We start from the raw sequence: 11,614 nt of genomic DNA, 5'->3' as shown, positions 1-11,614 counted from the left end.
ATCTTAAAGACAGTAGTGTAGCGCTACATTTTTATTTACACCATGGTAGTTCTCAAATTGGTCTAAAGACTATGGGATTAGAACTCCTTAATTTACAAGGAAGAGGAGGCGATTTAGATAAATGCCTTCTGCAAGCAGAGTGCAAATGGATCTATAATCTTGAGAGCCTAAAACCAAATGGTTTCAATGAAGAGATACATTTTGCCCCTTTTCTATGTTAATATAAGGTTAATTAAATATTATTAAATCACTACTGCTATGTTCTTTGATGAGTAGGGATAATAATTTTTATAATGGGTCCCCTGCTAAACTCTTTTCTTTATGTCCCTCTTTATCACTAAGGTCGTGTTCTATGACTGGATTAAGTACTGGATTTTGTCACATTGAATAAAAGTACTATAACAATAAGAATAAAAAAATATTGATTGTGTGCACTCTACTTTAGTTATAAACAGAACAAATTCGGTGCTAGCAGTCATAAAATAGTCTTGGTTTTGGGGTATATTGATGTTTCTGACATGTGTAGGTTTAGCAAATAAACCACTTGTTAATCATGCAATTTGAGTGCTGCCTTGTCATTCTTTTTCACAGCTATTATTTTTAGCTGTGACTTTTCTACTGTAACAATAAGGCTCTGTAGCCGAAAGTTATCGAATGTATCAAAGTTTTGTTACATTCACATTAGTAAGTCATTGACAGGCTTCCTTACCCTGATATAGTAGATTGTAAGTATTGTTTTCAATATATGCAGAATTACAGGTAATTTGTTGTTATGAAATATGCAAGTGACATACTGAAATAATGATCATGGTAATAATAAATACAATTTGTATAACGATGTGGACACTAAAGAGGAAGTAACTGTATAGGAACTTTCGAAAAGAGTATAAATTCCCAGGAGGGAGAACAACTAATGGAAAGTTACGCTTGAGAAAGCCGCGCGAAACACGTGTTGCGTAATTGCACAGTTTGTTTACCAGCTCCGGTTAGGCCAACAAAGCTGTTCCTGCCCACCTATGGCCGTTTGGAGAATCTCTGACTCTACATTTGCACTCTATGCACAGCCGAAGGATATCAGCGCAAGTAAGGTATGATATAGAGGCACTCCCACGGCACACCACGGGACACACAAAGTAAGTGACATTGCAGCGATGACTAACCACGGTGAAGACTGGCAATCTGCCGGAGCAGAGCACCTTAGGATCAAGGGTGCCTTGGGCGAGGGTACGTCAGGAGGTAGTACCCGTATATCAAAGGAGTTATGTGCTTGTCTTTCCTGAATAGTATACCTTATGGAGATACAGTATTACCTATGTGTGGTCCCAATTGTGGTTGTGTGAATGGCTATGACTAACTTTCTTTGCTCAATTTACATGCCTGCATACCTTGCTTTGCCTAGCCGTTACTTTAACTTACTTGACCACGGCTATTTTTGCATGAACTGTTGGTGTTATGATAATAAACTGCTGATATGGCCTCTAAAGCTGTTTGTGCAATACAATCCAGAACCAATAAATTCAGCAGCACAGCAAAGGTAAACTATATTGCAATTTTATTCAGTACCAGGAGGAAAAACATGACGTTTCGGGCTCAATTGCCCTTAATTGTATGACCTTTTTGCAATATACTCCTTTTTTATATACACACTCACACAGGTGCAGCTAATTACAACTTTACCTAACTTTATCAAGCATAATTCACAGGTATAGGCAATACCTAGTGGTCTATAAATAGTTATACAACCTAATATAAAAACAAATCAATTTAAACAGTGTTACAATTTGATATTGGGCTACAATTTAAATAAATACATAAACATGTGTCAAAACACACTCACGGCAAAACAGTTATATATACAGTGGAAGGGGAAACTCTTTCTCATAACGCTCGCTATTAGAGTAGGGACATTGCAGAATCTAAAAGGATTAAAGAAAAATGTTAAAATCCAATTCATGGTTCATGCCTTTTGGGTACATACAGTCTAGCTTATATATCCACATTGATTCTCGCTTTTTTAAGATCAATTCCCTATCACCACCTCTCCGTGGGACCGGAACATGATTTATAATTTGAAATTTTAATTGTGCAATTGAATGACCAAAGGCTAAAAAATGGTTAGAGACGGGAGCATTTAGATCTTTACATCTAATATTGGACTTATGTTGTATAATTCTATCCTTCACCCGCTGGGTGGTCTCTCCGATATAAATCCACCCACATGGGCAAATAATTAAATAAATTGCATAGTTAGTGTTGCATGTGAAAAACCCATTAATTTTATAAATTTTACCAGTAAACGGATGCACAAAATTAGATCCCTTGACCATGTTATTGCAGCTTGCACATCCCAGACAAGGTGTTAGATGTTTCTAACCCAAACCTTTACCAGAGATATAACCTTGTTTTAACTTTCTGCTACCAATATCTGCTCTTACAAGTCTATCTTTAATGCTAATGCCCTTCCTATAGGTGGACATTGGGTTTTTAGCGAAAGCTTCGCACCCTGTGATATTCCGCAAGGGTGGTTGCATGAAGTTCAAAAGTCATCTATTTCTTGGCAAGTCTTTCGCACATTGTGCTTTAAAATGGAATCACTGCAATTGTCAGTACCTGTAACCTGATATGGAGGTGCAAGTGTCTACATATACTGATATGGAGGCTTCTAGAATTACTACCTTGGTGTGTGAATCTAGAGACTTTCTTAAAACACCAATCACTGAGGCTACATTTAAAAACATTGAAAGACTTGCCAAGAAACTTTTGCACTTCATGCAACGACCCTTGCAGAATATCACAGGGTGCGAAGAATCCCAAGGGGTCTAAGGATGAGTTCCAGACCTACCCTATTGGTGGATAATAAAGGAGTACTGCAAAAAGTTTGAGTGCATCTTAAATAAATGTTAATTGGACATTATAGTGTTAACGGTGGAATATCTGCAGAAAGCTATTGATGAGCAGAAGATTGAGATCAAAAGAATGGAGGATATGTTAAAACTTGATCTCAGTGCTGCAGATATAGAGTCTAAATTGGCCACAGTGAATAAAGAAATTGATTAAATGAAAAAAGATCTGCAAACTAAAAAACGTGAACATTTTTACCGTGATGAGCAGGATTACACCCACGGAACAGTTTACAGATGGACAAGGGAGCGTACCGGAAGGGAACGTCAATACACTTCCAGTTGGGCCAGGCGCGGTAATCGATACCAGAGACGCAAAGCAAACAGTGGATTCACAGACAGATAGTTCTCCGGGGGAGTCCGACACAGGAAACGACGCGGGGGTAAGCGATACCACCGCAAAAGCCCCACAAGGACGGATACTACAGAAGGAGCCACAACAGCAATGCATGACGAGACAGATACAAGATTTAGTGGTAAATATTTCTGGGGTACCCCTGACTGCCGCAGAGGATAAAGTATTAAACAAGGGACTCTCTTTTTGCCCTAGCAAGGACTGTGATTTTTTCGATCTTCAGCAGGATTTAAATAGACTGTTTAGAAATGTGAAATTAAAGTCTATTTTTGCCAATTATGAATTGCAAGCAAAAACGAAAGTTTGTACACAGTTGAGCATTCGCAATTTTGGGTTAAAAAACAAAAGTAGCTTTATTCCTAACAGCTATAACCATTGTGTAGATACGTATATAGAATTAGTGTGTAATGACATCCATAGGTTGAAGAATAATATGTACAATAAGAAGGTTAATCACAATAGGATTGAGAGTAAAATTAATCTTGCTAGAGCAGAGAGAGAGAGAAGCTCTAATTTTGTTGAAAGACAGAAAGGATATGATTTATAAGCAAGCGGATAAGGGTGGTGCCCTGGCTGTACTTAATAAGGCATACTATGTGGATGAGATTAAATCACAATTGAATGATGCAGGGGTTTATCGGTTATTAAACTATAATCCCACATGGTCGATTCAGAGAGAGATTGCTTATTGCTTGAATAAAGCCATTAAAAATGGATTAATTGATGAAGAAACTAGAAAGTTTTTATATATTGAAAATGGGATAATACCCGTTTTTTACACCATCCCAAAAGTACATAAAAAGCTTGACAAGCCACCGGGTAGGCCAATTGTGGCAAGTACAGAGTCCTTTTTTTCAAATATTTCTATTTATTTAGATAAAATCCTGAGGGGCTTTGTTGAGCAGTCAACATCCTATGTAAAAGATACTGGAGATTTTCTAAACAAAATTAAGAACCTTGAGACACCTGATAGATGTATTATGTATAGTCTTGATGTGGTCAGTTTATATACCTCTATAGAGCATGAAAGTGGTTTGGGGGCTATAAGAAGCATATTAACTACGAGGAATATATACACTGTCCAACAGCGAGAGTTTTTGTTGGATTTATTGAGTATTATCCTGTAGTGCAACTATTTCCTGTTTGAGGATATCTTTTAAATGCAAGTTAAGGGGACTGCAATGGGGTCCAATGTCGCCCCTACCTATGCAAATTTATTTATGTCTGCATTTGAAGAAAAATTTGTTTATCAGAATAAGATGTTCCTTCTGTATGGCGCCACTTGGTGGCGCTATATAGATGACATCTTTGGAATATGGTGGGGTGACATTGGATCCCTGCTTGAATTTGTGGAAGATTTAAATAGAGCAATGAGACACATTAAGTTTACCCTGACTTGGGACGAGCAATCAATACAGTTCCTTGATACTCTGGTTTATAAGGAAGGAGGGACTTTTATGACAGATCTGTATAGGAAAAGCACAGATAAAAATAGTTTACTATATTATACAAGCGCCCATCCATCTACTTTAATTAAATCGTTACCAAGAAGTCAAATGACAAGAGTGAAAAGGATTGTTTCTGATAATATGCTTATGGATAAGAGACTCGATTGAGGGCTAAAAGTGATACTACTATTAGTAATAGGAAAGTAGATAATAGAGAGGATAGAATAATTTTTGTTTCACAATACAATAATCAGAGTTTCAAGGTACAAAAAAATTGTTAATAAATACTGGTTTATGCTTAGAGATTGTCATCCGGGTGTACAAGCTTTCGCTAATAACCCAATGTCCACCTATAGGAAGGGCATTAGCATTAAAGATAGACTTGTAAGAGCAGATATTGGTAGCAGAATGTTAAAACAAGGTTATATCTCTGGTAAAGGTTTGGGTTGCTATCCTTGTCTGGGATGTGCAAGCTGCAATAACATGGTCAAGGGACCTAATTTTGTGCATCCGTTTACTGGTAAAATTTACAACATAAGTCCAATATTAGATGTAAAAATCTAAATGCTCCCGTCTCTTACCATTTTTTAGCCTTTGGTCATTAAATTGCACAATTAAAATTTCAAATTATAGATCATGTCCCGGTCCCATGGATAGGTGGTGATAGGGAATTGATCTTAAAATAGCGAGAATCAATGTGGATATATAAGCTAGACTGTATGTACCCAAAAGGCATGAACCGTGAATTGGATTTTAACATTTTTCTTTAATCCTTTTAGATTCTGCAATGTCCCTACTCTAATAGCGAGCGTTATGAGAAAGAGTTTCCCCTTCCACTGTATATATAACTGTTTTGCTGTGAGTGTGTTTTGACACATGTTTATGTATTTATTTAAATTGTAGCCCAATATCAAATTGTAACACTGTTTAAATTGATTTGTTTTTATATTAGGTTGTATAACTATTTATAGACCACTAGGTATTGCCTATACCTGTGAATTATGCTTGATAAAGTTAGGTAAAGTTGTAATTAGCTGCACCTGTGCGAGTGTGTATATAAAAAAGGAGTATGCTGCAAAAAGTTCATATGATTAAAGGGACACTGAACCCAATTTTTTTCTTTTGTGATTCAGATAGAGCATGCAATTTTAAGCAACTTTCTAATTTACCCCTATTATCAAATTTTCTTCATTCTCTTGGTATCTTTATTTGAACTGCAAGAATGTAAGTTTAGATGCCGGCCCATTTTTAGTGAACAACCTGGGTTGTCCTTGCTGATTGGTGGATAAATTCATCCACCAATAAAAAAGTGCTGTCCACAGTCCTGAAACAAAAAAAAAAACTTAGATGCCTACTTTTTCAAATAAAGATAACAAGAGAACAAAGAAAAATTGATAATAGGAGTATATTAGAAAGTTGCTTAAAATTGCATGCTCTATCTGAATCACAAAAGAAAAAATTTGGGTTCAGTGTTCCTTTAAGGGCAATTGAGCCCGAAACGTCATGTTTTTCCTCCTGGTACTGAATAAAATATAGTTTACCTTTGCTGTGCTGCTGAATTTATTGGTTCTGAATGTGATAAACATCCCTAGGATTCTGCTGACTCTGTGATTACTGTCTGTATATACGGACCTTTTATGACATGATATTCTTTCAGCTACTATAGGGGATTATTTATCTGCATCCAATGGCCATTGGTGGTTGTGTATTTATTTATGTTTAGTACACTAATTAAGCATTTGTCACTTTATATGGCATATGTATTTATATTCTGTATGTATTTGACAAAAATTAAATGCTATTTAACTTAACCAACATTATGCATTGCTAGATATCTAATTGGGAAGGGAGCCTGTCACCTTGGGATTGGCCTATTTTACTCATGTAGCCTTTAGGGCTTATATTTATTCATTATCTTCGGATAGTTATATGTGTAAGTGCCGGCTAGGACATTCTTTTTTCTTTTATTATTTGTATCTTTATTACACTATGTCCCCAGGCACCCCTGGTTACCAACAATTTAGTTAACTAGGGTAACACCAATATATAGTCTAGGTGAGCTGGCACATCGTTTGTTCACATTGTAATCACTGAAGTAAAATATTGGATTGTCTGGTATAACACAAAAGGAAGGCTATATGCTATGTATCTGATGTAACTAGATGCACCTTAATAAGGGCATCCTGAGAAAAGAACTTTGTCTGCCAGTCTCACACTACCTGCCCACTTGACCCTATTCCTTCACATCTAATACATTCTCTGTCTCCCACCCTCACTCCACCTCTTACTCACATATTCAACATATACCTTTCTACTGGTTCATTCCCTGCCTCCTTCAAACATGCAAAGGTCACCTCATTTAAAAAAAAAACCCTCCCTTGACCCTAACTCTCCTGCAAACTACCACTCCATATCACTGTTCCCGCTAGCTTCAAAAATCCTTGTCAAACTTTTTTTCGATCTCCTAACCCACTTCCTGTCCTCCAACTCATTGCTTGACCCCCTTCAATCTGGCTTCCATCCTCAATATTCAACTGAGACATCCCTCACCAAGGTTACTAACTATCTCCTTTCTGCTAAAAACAATGGCTACTACTCTATACTCATCTTACTTGACCTCTCTGCTGCATTTGACACTGTTGACCATCCCCTCCTCCTATAGACTCTCAGCTCTCTTGGGCTCTGTGACACTGCCCTGTCCTGAATTCACTATTATCTTTCTAACAGATCCTTCTCATTCTATTTTGCTGGTGACTCCTCCTCTCTATTGCCCCTTTCTGTTGGAGTACCTCAAGCCTCTGTCCTCGGTCCTCTACTCTTCTCTGTTTACACTTCTTCACTGGGTAAACGTATCAAGAGCTATGGCTTTAACTATCACCTCTATGCTGATGACACCCAGATCTACCTATCCACCCCTGCACTCTCTCCTCCTGTCAATTCTCACATCAGCGACTGCTTATCTGGCATTTCCTCCTGGATGGCCTCTCACCACCTAAAAATAATCATGTCCAAGACCCAACTACTTCTAATCCCCCCCCCCCCCCTAACTCTACTCCAAATTTTAATTTTTCTATCACTGTTCGCGACATCACTATCTCCCCATCACTCCAAGTCCGCTGCCTTGGAGTCACACTCAAATCTGTCCTTTATTCCCCACATCCAATTGCTCTCTTCATCCTGCCGCAACCACCTACGCAATATCTCCAAAATTCATCAGTTTCTTAGCGCTGAAACTACTAAACAGCTAATCCACTCCCTGGTAATTTCCCGACTTGACTACTGTATTAACCTACTAACTTGCCTCCTGCTCTCCCAATCCTCCCCCCTTCAATCCATCCTAAATACCTCTGCCAGGCTAATCCACCTCTCCCGATGCTCTGTATCTGCTGCACCTCTTTGTGAGTCCGTTCACTTGATCCCCATTGACAGCAGAGTTAAATTCAAAATTCTCACCCTGACCTACAAAGCCCTCACCAATGCTACCCCACCCTACCAATCCTCACTCATCAACAAATACACTAACAATAACAATGACCTGCTCCTTGCATCCTTTACTATCACCTCCTCTCATGCTAGACTACAGGACTTCACTTGTGCGGCACCAACCCTCTGGAATGTATTTCCCCGAGCTGTCAGACTTTCCCCTAAACTGTCTTCCTTTAAACACTCCCTAAAGACCTTTTTGTTCAGGGAAGCTTATCACCCGACTAAGTGACAAATTAATTTCTCTTACCTAACAGTGGCCCTCATCTATCTCCTAACTAATATCATTCCACCTTTGCAGTCCCCATCCTCCTACCCATCTAGATTGTAAGTTCCCACGGGAATAGGGCCCTTAATTCCCCCTGTATTTGTCTAACATTTTGACTTTTATTGTATTGTTTCTCCGTTGTACTTTTATCTTTGTACCCATGGGCAGTGCTGAGGAATCTGTTGGTGCTTTATAAATAAAGAATAATAATAATAATAAAAAACCTGATTAAGGGTTGAAAACTGAAAGCTTAAAAAGGGGCAAGAGAAGATTTAGTTTTTCAGCTCCTATCAGGAGAGAACTGATACTTGGATGGACAAATACTTAACTACAACAAAAATGGCTCAACAATATGGAGAAAAGGATCTCTAACAGTAACATTATAAAACATACAATCAATTATCTAGCCAACAGGTCCATGAATGAATCTGTAACACAAGTAAATGAAGCCGACTCCATTGCTACCCAGCTATCTAATTTAACCACTAAAATTAATAAGATCCAGCTAGGGTTAGAAACTGTGATTCAGGAAATCGAACAGATCACACAGAGACTCACTGTAATGGAACAAAGAATATTGGAAGCAAAAAATATTCAACTAGAGCATGAAGGAAAAAGAAAAACTTATATTTCAAAATTCCAACCTAAATGGCAGGATAGAGGAATTGGAAAACAGAGCCAGACGCAACAACTTAGGGCTAATAGACCTGCCAGAGAACATGAATAAAATGGCAATCCAAAAATTTGCTGAGGAAGAACTACATCAATTAGTGGGCCTACAGGCCAGCAAAAGATCATCCGAAACTGAGCATATTTAAAGGATTGGCTTGCTTAAAATACAAGAAAAGAGGAATGCGATGAGAGAGGGAGTGTGACGTCACCTGATGGGGGTGTGGCTTATAGCCATTATAGTCTATGTTGGAGTTACTAAGTTAGATGTCTTGTACAAGCTGTATACTTCTATGCTCTGCAATAAAATAGCATTGTATCTTCTATGCTGTGTCCTGCATCTCATGACATGGTGTCAGAAGTTCTTGCCAGCGTTTCCTGAGTAATGATGATGTTGAAGTTTACCCCCACCTGAGCCTTTTGATTTCTCTCAGCCTGCAGCTTGGCCCACATGGCATCAGCGGTTTCAACGCTTCTGGATTGCTTCCAAGCTGGACAAGGAGAGTGGTGAAGTACAAGTTAATTCTCTTTTATACTCTATGGGGAAAGATGTGGAGCCAGTGTTTAATGCCTTTACATTCCAAGAAGGGGAAGAATTTGACTTTGAAATAGTTATGAACAAACTCAGTGCTTACTTCGTACCCAAAATAAATGTGATTCATGAGAGGGCCTGTTTTCACAAATGTGCTCAGAATGTGGGAGAATCTGTGGAGTCATTTGTGCGCTGCCTGTATGAACTAGCTGAATTCTGTGAGTTTGGTGTTGCTAAAGAAGAGCAAATCAGAGACAGGATAGTCATAGGAATTGCAGATGCTGAAGTCTCACTGAAGCTACAGTTGGAGGTTGAACTAACGTTAGATGGGGCAATTAGGATGGCCCGCCAGAGTGAACTGGTGAAAAAGCAAAGTGCTGATCTGAGGTCAGAGTATTGTGGATGAAGTGCAGCAGTTCAGGGGAGCTGCAGGTGAAAGGCACAGTGTGAGCGGTAGACTAAGGGCAAAAGATAGACCCGGAACCGGATGTGTGCAGCAGGCTCTCTGCACGCGGTATAACCGTACCCATGATCAGAATGTCATATGCCCTGCTAAAGATAAAAGATGTAGGAAGTGTTATCGAATGGGCCATTTTGAAGTGGTGTGTAAAACCGAATCTATTAAGGAGATGTAGGTGGATAGTGACCAGGAGGGTCAAGAAGTGTCCTTTGTAGGGTCTGTTGTTGAGTGGTCTAGTTAAGATGAAGATTGGCGGGTTACCCTTACTGTAATGGGAGCCAAGGTTGCCTTCAAGATTGACATGGGAGCAGACATCACTGTTAGGTCCCTTGCAGCATTTATAAAACTGCCTCGATAGCCTCAGCTGGCAAAAATTACAATGAAAATTCAAAGTCCTGGTGGCCACATTGATTGTGCGGGGAAATTTATTGCCAGCTGAGAGTACAAGCAGAGCAAATTCACCATGTGGGTACATGTAACTAGAGGTCAGTGTGTTAACAACCTATTGAGCAGGAAAGCAGCCTGTGGTTTGGACCTTGTTGCCAGAGTGAATAAGGTTTCGGAAGACATGTTTGGTGTATTGGGCCTACTGAATTGCAAACCAGTCCAAATATCACTTAAAAGCAATGCAGTCCCATACAGCATTACCACTCCTCATCGAATTCCGTTTCCGCTCATACCTGAAGTGGAGAAGGAACTTCTGTACATGACGAATATGGGAGTTATTGAAAAGGTTGTTTAAGCAACTGAATGGTAAGGTACGCATCTGCATAGACTTGAAAAGGCTGAATGAGGCAGTGGAGAGACAGAGAGAGATAAATGCTGCTGAGAGTTCTTCTCTACACTGGATGCTTTCAGCGGCTTCTGGCAGATACCGCTGGATACAAAATGCTGCAAACTGACTTCCTTCATCACCGGTAGGTTGGTTTTTCTTCTGCAGACTCCCCTTCGGGATATCCTCTGCTCCTGAAATCTTTCAAAGAAAGATGAGTTCACTCCTAAGGAACCACTAGGGCACGGCAGTCGCCATGGACAACATTTTAGTGTATGGCTCTACTTTGGAAGATCATGATCAGCGATTGAGCTGTGTGCTGCAGACCATTAGAGAGTCTGGGCTGAAATTAAATAAAGAGAAATACAATTTTAGAAAATTCAAGTTATGTTATTTTGGGCATATCAACAATGGAGATGGCATCAAGCTGGTATCAATAGAAAAACAAAAAAGGCGAGGCTGGGCAAGCAGAATTTTTTTTAAAACTTAACGTTTATTGCCAAAAAGGAAAGTTGATAAAATGCAATGGTAGCATGCAGTATGGGTCAGAATGAGCCTGAGCAGCAGCAATCTTACATGTTTCGGCTCCTGCCTTACTCATAGACTGCATCAAGCTGGTCCCTGATAAAATCCTTGCTATTGAACAGATGAAAAGTCCTTCTGATGTACACAAGCTGAGACAAATATTGGGCCTTGTGAATTATGTGGGCAGGTTTCTTCCAGATTT

This window comes from Bombina bombina, chromosome 7, assembly GCF_027579735.1.
Source record: "Bombina bombina isolate aBomBom1 chromosome 7, aBomBom1.pri, whole genome shotgun sequence".
NCBI lineage: Eukaryota > Metazoa > Chordata > Amphibia > Anura > Bombinatoridae > Bombina > Bombina bombina.
This window is presented reverse-complemented; position numbering follows the sequence as displayed.